Source organism: Xiphias gladius, chromosome 7 (genome assembly GCF_016859285.1).
Source record: "Xiphias gladius isolate SHS-SW01 ecotype Sanya breed wild chromosome 7, ASM1685928v1, whole genome shotgun sequence".
NCBI classification, from domain to species: domain Eukaryota; kingdom Metazoa; phylum Chordata; class Actinopteri; order Istiophoriformes; family Xiphiidae; genus Xiphias; species Xiphias gladius.
Window position 1 is genome coordinate 5,376,291 of NC_053406.1, and position 9,684 is coordinate 5,385,974.

The window sequence follows — 9,684 nt, forward strand, 5'->3', positions numbered from 1 at the left end:
AGGAGAAGTTGGGAGACAGCCAAGGTGATTCAATTCAGACTCTCTGCAATTGCCCCCCTTTTTTAACCTTATGTTATTTAAAAACTTGGAAGAAAAAAGTAAAAAGACTGAATGACAGAATAAAAGAAAGAAAGAAAGAAAAGGCACCTTGTGACAGAACAGCCATCCATCATCTGCTGGTTTGAGCCCATTGCTGCGAAAAAGGAGTCTAGATTAAAGGACAGAGAGCTGGGTAATGCTGCAGCGCGTCGGGCTCTGGGATTTTCTCTCTTCAGTACAGCTTTGGCCTTTGGACCGTTGACAGCAATACGATTCCTATCACTGCTCACATGTGGGCTACAACACATGCAAGCCAGCATTAAACACACACACAACGCTAAACATGTGGACATATACACGTACATACACACACGACCCACACAGTCTTAATCCTCAATTTTCAGCAGATTGAGAATGGAATTAAAATAGCACCCATGCCAGGGGACTGCGGTTCAACATTTTGTGATAAGATCATGAACAGAGAAATACAGTATGAGCGTGTCTGTATGTAAGATTTCTTTAAAGTCTGGCAGGTTTTTGTTAACAAGGGATTTGTTTGTTTTTTATGATAGAAGGTAATATGGTTTTGTAATACAACAACCATAATACTGCTACACTAAGACTACTATTAGTTTGGTTTTGCTATATTATGTCATAAAACAATATACACAAAACACACTTTCTAAAATGTTTACAATAAATAAAACAAAAAACACAAATAACCTGAAGGAAAAAAAAGGAATCATAAAGCATGGGAAATGGATACATGAAAACAAAAAATGAAATGAAATAAAATAATAATAATAATAGTAGTACACATGAATAATTAGGTGCAGGATAGTCCTTTAGACTTAGAATATTCAAACAAAATTGACTGTACATTGAATACATACTTAAGAACATTTACTACTATGTATATACAAATGTTTTTCTAGAGTATGTGAAAGGTGCAATAGAAGAGAGAATATTGGAAAGATTACCGGCGGATGGATTTCTATTATAACAGATGCACTAAATGAATGTAATAAATAAATGCACAAGTTCAGGTGAGCGACATGTCCTATAAAATGGGAAACCTTGAGACTTCACTACCAGAGAAGTGCCCTGTCCGAACGCAGAGGGAAGGAATGTGACATAAAGTCACAGTGACATAAAGTTGACGAACCGACCACACTACACCAATCTCTGCTCCGGCCTCCTGTGCATGATGAAATACTATAAAATACTGGGACTTGTCTCTATACTGTATACAGTAGCCAAATGATTAGGAACAACAATACATGACTGATTCTCCTTACTTATATGAACCCTCTCAGCCTCAGCAGCATGCTAACAGTTTCCATGCAATGAATATTAAACATGAAGAAGCAGCATTCAGCTAATATACTACACAGAGCTAGACACATCTCCCAGCAGACGTTTTTGGAGCTTGACCCATACTAGGAACTAAAAGTCAGGATATCTCTGACTCGCCGGAGTGCCCCTTTAAGGCCTACAGATATTAACAGCAGTTTAAGAAACTTTGTGTTCTCCATTGCTTTTAACAGAATCGTAACATTACGTATAGAGCTTTGAACGTGTTATACCCTTATATACACTAAATAAACTTGCCTTTCCTTTCCATACCAGGTTTAGACTTTCCACATGTTAATTTGGCGCCATATTCAGATCAGTCTTTTAGCTCCTCATATGAAATGATGCTCAGTATAAGGCACAACTCCTGGTTGCTCTTAAGCAAAACATTTTGCTTGAGAGAGATGTCCAAAGTCTATCCTTTAACAGAGCTCGGATTTCAGTGTGTGGGTACTTCTCCATTTAGCTGAAGTTTGGAGTCCTCCTGGGTTTCCCAATCCAAAAACATCCTGGTCAGATGGTACAGTATGACCTATCAAGGGTGTTTTCATTCCTACCGGCTGATGCATGCTGGGATACACTCCAGCTCCTTAAAAGCTCCTTAAAAATTCTAAATCAGCACCAAAAAATTATTGAAAATTCATGACTTAATAAAATGGAATTTCCTGCCATGTTTTCTCCTTTTCTACTAATTAGAAATAAACAAAAGCGACTGGACTAGAGATCACACAGAGTGCTATAATCCGATATGAAGCAGGAATGTGTTTTTCAGAAATAACAAAGCTCAGCGTGCATTCTTTGGACAGTGAAAATTGAGTACTCAATAAAGCTGTGTAATAAGCAGGACTGGTAGCAGGCTGGTATTTGCCTGCATATTTATATGCAGTTCTTTCATCCAGCCTCGCTCAGCTTGGCTCCTTACATCCTATTTGAGGCATCATTCAGTCTCTGAACTCCAGCTCCCAACATTCCAGCTCCCTCACCCCCCTCGGAGTGAGGGATTCTGGGGTTGGGCCAGGTTCTTCACCTCCACACGACCCCATCGACTGAGCTGCTCTCCACTGGCTAAATGATTGATACTAGCCTTAGCTAACTAGACTCCTGAGTCCAAAAACCACTGAGGCTAACTGGCCAGTTGGCTGCAGCGTGTATGAGTGTGTGTGTGTGTGTGTGTGTGTGTGTGTGTGTGTGTGTGTGTGTGTGAGTGCATAAATAAACAGCCCAGGAGACCCAGTAAAAACGTGTGCAGGAATGAGGCAGAGTGTGTTTGTGTATGTTTGTGAGAAAATGTGCTTGTGGGTATAAAAGTTTAAAATAGCCAGCCTTTGGAGTAGTTAAGGTGTATATACTGCGGGAGTGTGTGTTTGTGTATTTCTTGTGAGCATGTGTTTGTGTAAAGCTTAGCACAGCATTGCTTTTTCAGCTTCATGTTTGCCCTCAAATCCGGAAAAGTCCATGTACATTACATGAGCTCTGTGGTGTGGGAATATGTGTGTGTGTGTTTATACATTTGACTGGTTGACTTAAATTCAATGAGACCACACAGCATGCATTGATGGAGACAAGTCATGGTCATAATAAGGTTACAGTTTGGCTAATTGAATGAAGTGCTTCATGCTTTGGTTCATCAGTTAGCCTTTTTGAACCCCTGACACTAGTCGTATAGTCCATTAAGTAGCTATAAAGGGCCAACAGCAAACATAGTGTGGGTCCCATGATGAGAAATGTAAAAAAGAGCTCTACCTGGAAATACAAAATGCACAAATAACTCCAAGTGACATTGATATGAAACACCATGAAATCTGCCATTCAATGAAGATTTAAAATTTGGTTATTAAGAAGGTAACCTTTATTTTCAGCTCAGTTTTGTATTCACCCTGAGGCTCCGTACCTATTAATAACTATTACTGCCATATCTTTATCGTCATTACTGCAGGTCAGTGGACTTATCTAAGGAAACTTATGGCTGGACTGTCACCATGGAAACCAAAGCCTTGCCTGTCATTAATTGGCAATCAAACTGGGTCAAGAAAACCTTCCTTAACAAAATGTGGAGGTCTAATGACTTAAATCCTCTTCTCGTCCAATGGCCATGCTCGGCCACATGGGTGTTTGTCTTATTACTAAAAGCACAGGAGAATCAATGACAGCTCTGCAGTGAAATGTGAAGACAACGTTTGGATTTCAGTGAGCGTTGAAAAACTTGAGGAAGGATGCAAAGGAGGAAGGAAAGAGCACAAAGTACCAATTAGTATTTTTCTCAATCACGCTCTTCTCTCTCTCTCTCTCTCTCTCACACACACACACACACACACACATATATGTATATATGTATATATATATACATACACATATATAAATACACACAGTATCTCAGCTATGTGTGTGTGATCCTTCATTACAGAAGAGAAATTAACTACAGGATGCGGCTAATTAATGGAATTCAAAAACAGCATCATACTAGACTGGAGAACCTTCACACAGTCTGATACATAAGAGGCAGAGGAACACACACACACACACAACTAGTTGTAAATTCAACTGTAGCTTAGTTAGCAAAAACTGGTTTCACCATACACGTTGGTTGCAACGTAAGGTTAAGATATAACTTAAAATCTAAATCCTCCCTGTGCCATTGTAAGGACTTCCTGTAGTCAGGGTGGAAGGTTTATAATGGCAAAAGAGACTAATCCTAGAAGAGCCAGATAAAACTTTTCATATTAACACAAGGATCTATGCTGCATTCACCTGATATGGGATTTGCCTCTCCATCCAGGATCTCACTAAAGATCACATACAAAACAACTGGCGTTCTTGCGGGATTTGTAGGGTTACCTACCACCAGTTGTTACTGACAAGTTGTTCATTCTAGTTTAATCAGTCACTCCTATGGTTTATGCTTCTTCCCGACTGTCAAAGATTAAAAGGTCTGTGTTAAGTTGATGGAATCAGTCTTTATCTATGGTTTGTTCCAGTCTTTGTAGGTGTCAGCTACATTAATCTTCAGCTGTGTTCGAAGCTTAATAAAAAGCTCGAAGTGCAGCAAAAACAATAAATGATTGTTGAATAATGAATGAGGTAATGGACAAATGGCATACATGTTAGCAGGTTCACAGATACATTAGTTTCTTCTTTTAAGTAACAGTTTACTGTAACTAATCATAACTTCTGTCACTAGTTAGTAGCTGTTTTCTCTTTAATTTTATCCACATTATGCACTTGGTGAAATGTCACTTTCTGCGACAAAGTCTGTATTAATGTCAACTCAGTTAAATTAGAGCCTAGGTAGAAATGGTGCAACTGAATAATGTGGCGAGTTCAGTGGGTAAGTAGGCAGTTGCAACATTTGAACAAGATTCGCAGCTTAATTTTCTTAATAACTGAGTTTGTATGAATAGTTGGATCTAAAACAGGATGAGTTCATTGTTTATTTCTGTTGTCATGTGAAAACCTTGTAACTAAGGCTCTGGTGAATTTCAGGTTTTCACTTCATTTGAAGGACTACGTGGTCCCTCTTTGGGTCAAGAACAGTCTATGACCCTCGAGCTGATGAAACACTTTCACAATTCAAGTTGGATACACTTGACTAAGACAAGCATGCTTTTCTTACGTTGTTGACAAGTTGAAATTTGAACATTTTCCATCCAGGAAAACACTTAGACATCCATTGATTCGTTAGTGTGATGACTTTAAGGCTAAACTTTACTCTTTTTTCAGTGCCTTGTATTTTTTCCTCACCCATAATCCTCTCCTCTCTCCAACCTCTGCTTATTCTCTCTCTCTTTCTCTAGTCTAAATAAAGTGTCTGCAGGAGTAACTCAGTCCCTGAAACAGAGGAGATTAACGTCTCCACTGGGGACAACAGTGAGTAGAGGGAGAAGGAGAGAAGAAGAAAGTGTGCTCGCTGTGTGGAATTCAGTTCACTTAAAAATAGATCCCTGGCTTTTTCTTTCAGCAGGTTTAGTTTAGGTGCAGAACAGCCCTGTGATGAAAGAACAACTGCATTTTCACTATGAAACTGTCAATTACTGATGTTTGTTCTAATATTCTGGTGATTTTGTCTATATATTGGCAGTCTGAGAAATGCCTATTCCCCATTTCTCCATAGCCTAAGATGACGTCCTTAAATTGCTTGTTTTGTCTGACAAACCCAAAACACCAGAAACTATCAGATGCTTATATTTAAGAAGCTGGAACCAACCAAAGCTTGGCATTTTTGCTTGATAAATTACTTTAACAAATCAAATTGTTGTTGATGGCTTTTCTGTCAATCAACTAATTGATTTATCAACATTTTGTTAACTTTTTAAGATAACTTTTGTTTTTCAAGTTCTTAACTTTGTAGCCAATTCGTAGGAGAGGTCCTAAAAGTGCTACAGAATAAATCATAACAGCTACTGAGTTTGGATATCAACAGCTCCATCCACGTGATAGGCGAAAAAACTGAAGACCTTGTGGTATGGTTGAAAGCTATGAAAAAAGCTGGTATGTACTGTAGACCTAGTTGGGATTGGTTACACCAGCAAAGTTTTTATTGATTTTACAGTGAATGTGTTTTCAGCAAGTTCATGATATTATAGTTAATATGGCACTTTCCCCAGGCCAGGTTTGGGGAAAGTTGATTGAGTAACTTCAGTAGGAGGTGAGGGAGAGGTAGTTACCTCCAAGCCACACACCTTCAGCCATCCGAGGAAATCAGACAGGAGACGTGACAGACAATCCTCCAATTTATTTGGCTTACAGAATGCTACCGGCAGAAGGCAAAGAAAAAAAGGAACTCAGTAACTGAACTTTAATGTAATATGGCGCCAATGGCTCACCAAAGAAAGCCTCTGGAGAAGTGGCTGCTGTGTGACTCTGTATATGTGTATGTGTGTGAGAACGTGTGTGTTTGATGAGTTATGACCAGCCCCCTTGTCGCCATTTGGGAATTTGAGAGCCAAAGCCGGGTGGATTAGGACAACTTGCCTCTGTGAGAAGGCTCCAAGTGGGTTTCAGAAAGCATGTGTGTGTGTGAGAGAGAAAGAGAGAGTGTGTGTGTGTGTAAGAGAAAGAAATACATAACACGCATAACACGAACGCATTAAACAAAAGAAAGCCAAATAAAGAAGGCAAACCACTATCACAACTAGGAAAATTACACATGTAAAAAATAAAATGTGACTCAGTCATACTAACAAATCTAACCCAGAAAAACAAAACGCAGGCTGCCGTGGGAAGAGGGTTGGTTTGAGGCACTAAACTCACAGATACACACTTCCTCTCCCCCTTCACTTGCAGGTCACAACCTTTTTAACCTCCAAAACAGGTGTGTCAGCAAGCCCTTATGGAGTCCTTTTGTGTGCTGGCAACAAATGATACTTGTAAACACTCTTTCAGTCTCAAAAAATGGGACAGGAGTCTAGGTTTCCTGTGACTGAGCTCGTAGGAAGAAAGACTGACCTGAGAGCATTCTAGGAGGAAAACACATTCAGAAAAAAAACGAGGAGGATTACTTTCAGAATTAAATGCATTGATGGTTACTTAATGTAATCCCATGAAATATATGTAGAATTGCTAAGTGAACATTTACTGTTGCCTCCATAATGTAAAAAATATGCATAAAAATTGTGTTTTTGCTGCAAACATGTCTGAGAAATCCAACAATATCCATTTAAATTTCAACCAGCCCTTTGTACATTACCTTATCTTATATCCAGCAACTGAATATGTGCATTAGTATGAAAACAAAGTCCTTGCTTATTGACCAAACAGTAAAAAGGTCAAAGATCAAAGCAACAGCACATTAAAAGTGGCAATTCTAATAAAGGAATACAGAAGGCAGTTATAAGTATATAACCAAGAACTGCATCCTAACGCATCTGGCAGCATAATTACAACGTACTAAAGATGGCATGATGCTTAAGCAAAATGTAGCATTTATACAGTTTTGCAAGGCAACCTTAAAGCCACTATTTCTGGAATATGAAAATTTTGAACTTTCTGCCACAAGGTATAGAAAAGTAGTAGCATGAAAAAAGACACCGAAAACAGACACAGAGAATGAAAATAATAATTACAATATACTAGTTGAGAGACTGAAGGGCTGATAGAAACACATAGATTGTATTAAGTGTCACTAATATTATCAGTAAACCTAACCACAACTAATACAGTTTAAAAAGGGGTGGACAAAATAATAGAAAGACCTTTGTGTCTAACGCAATTCAGTTCAGCAGGACTACACACTGCAGCCTCCACAATGGCCATACATTACACCTCTCTAATATAGCTTCAATTAAAACTCAGCATTTGAACTGTTGTATTAGACTGCATTAGAATTCTACACATTGTTTTAAATGTTATAAGAAAAATAGACTATATTCTTATTCTATAATTTCCCTATTTTTAACAAATGCCACTAAACAAACTGATCCCACTAACAAGTATCATCTTTGTGGACACGAGCTGATACAGTTCACTGTCCATTATTGTCAAAAAATACTAACTTAACTATTAATTAATAAAAATATTTTATAAACTTTTTCGAGAAATTATAACGTGTTTTGATTTAATCCTGAGCTTGTACGGTTGTTACATGCCGTTACATCAGTTTCTCTCCTAACAAAAGAGACTCCACTGTCATTGAAAAAGAAAGAAAAAAAGAGCTCCAGTCAAAGCTTGTTCCCTTCTTCTCCTTTCAGGCAATGAATAGAATTTACTTATTCATCTGTTTCTCCGTTCCAAGCGACACATGAATACATTCATCAAAGCTACCCTAATCCTGTGTTTTGCTCACATGTGTTTTTGTAAGTGCGAGTGATGTTGCATTGGTAAACATTATTATCCAGGGACGAGGTGTAAAATGACAGCGAGACACATAGAGATGGAGGGAGAGAGAGAGGGAGATGAGGAAGCTGCTTAGGCGAGATATCATTTGTGTCAGTTGACGTGAACACCTATCGATTTACATCCAGCGCTCCTCTGCGCGCCACAATGAGACCTCATGTATAATTCACGCAGGACCTATGAAAGAGCCATGAATACAGTCACGCCGCTCTTCAGCATCGCACACTCTCAGCACTTATGGTCACCCAACGCGTCTAGTTAGCAGAGGAAGTGGAGAGATACAGGGATGAGGAGGAAGAGAAGATGCACTTGAAGCAGAGATTAGGATGATATAATGGTCTCAAGTTCAGCGCAGATTCATGCTAGTGCAGCATATGTGAGTGTCATCTTCCCTTTAATAAAGGTGTTCCTGGTTCGGGGGGGGGGTTGTGGCGTGGAGTTGTACCCCAGAGTTGTGGAGGCCTTCTTCAGCCCCTGCTTCGACGACGTGGAGGATTTACATCAGCCGCTTGCCTTTTGTTCCTTCCACCCAGCCTGTACGATCTGGAGTGGAAACGTTGCCTGAGTTATGGGCTTTGTTTGGGACAGAGGAAAAATAAAAATGCTATACTGCCGTAACATGTCAGAGTTGTCAAGGAGGATTTTCTGCCTCGCATGTGTGGAGAATTTAGAGGCGGCTGACCAGGAGATGAGGTGGTCATATGCGCAAGTGTGTGTATTTGCAGTGGATGCTGTTGCACGTGTGTACTTTTCATCAAGCCCTCATTACATCCAATTAGGCCAATGAATAAATCAAGCAAATACAACACATGCATATGACTCTGAATCGAATATTTGAGCTGAGAGGGAAAAACATAGGGTTGGACTTATTGAAACTGAAGGGAGGGTGTTTGTACACTTTCAGAAAAGAGCAAAGTTTAAACCAAGGACTCCTTTCAACACAATACACACTCTGTTTGCCTCTGCACTGGTGAAACGCTTGCTGTCTAATGACTTGAAATACACACCGCTCCATTTGTCAAAAAAGCGCATTGCCATTATACACCACACTAAATCTCCACACTACTGAGGTCATCACCTCACAACGGCCATCCCTCTCTCATCATCTATCTGCTCAAGCCCTGCGACTCCCTCCCTCCCCAAAGTGCACTTTCTCACACAAACACACACACAAAGTAGAACAAACCTTCATTTCAGCCCGGCTCCCCTCCACTGTAAAGCACCAAACGACTGCTCTGTCCTTGAACGTAAAGGTATTAGGGAGACAGACGAGGTGTAGGAGGAGGAGAAGGAGGGGCAGAGAGAAAGCACAAGAAGGAAAACAAGGTAAAAGAAAGGGCTTTTTCATAATGACAGTCAGTTTAATGAAAAAGTAGTTAGGGCTTGTATATCTGCTGGCCCCGAGGTTCAGCCTACTTCTCTCCCCCCCAGTAAGAGCAGCTGGGTTGAGACAAGGTGGGCCAG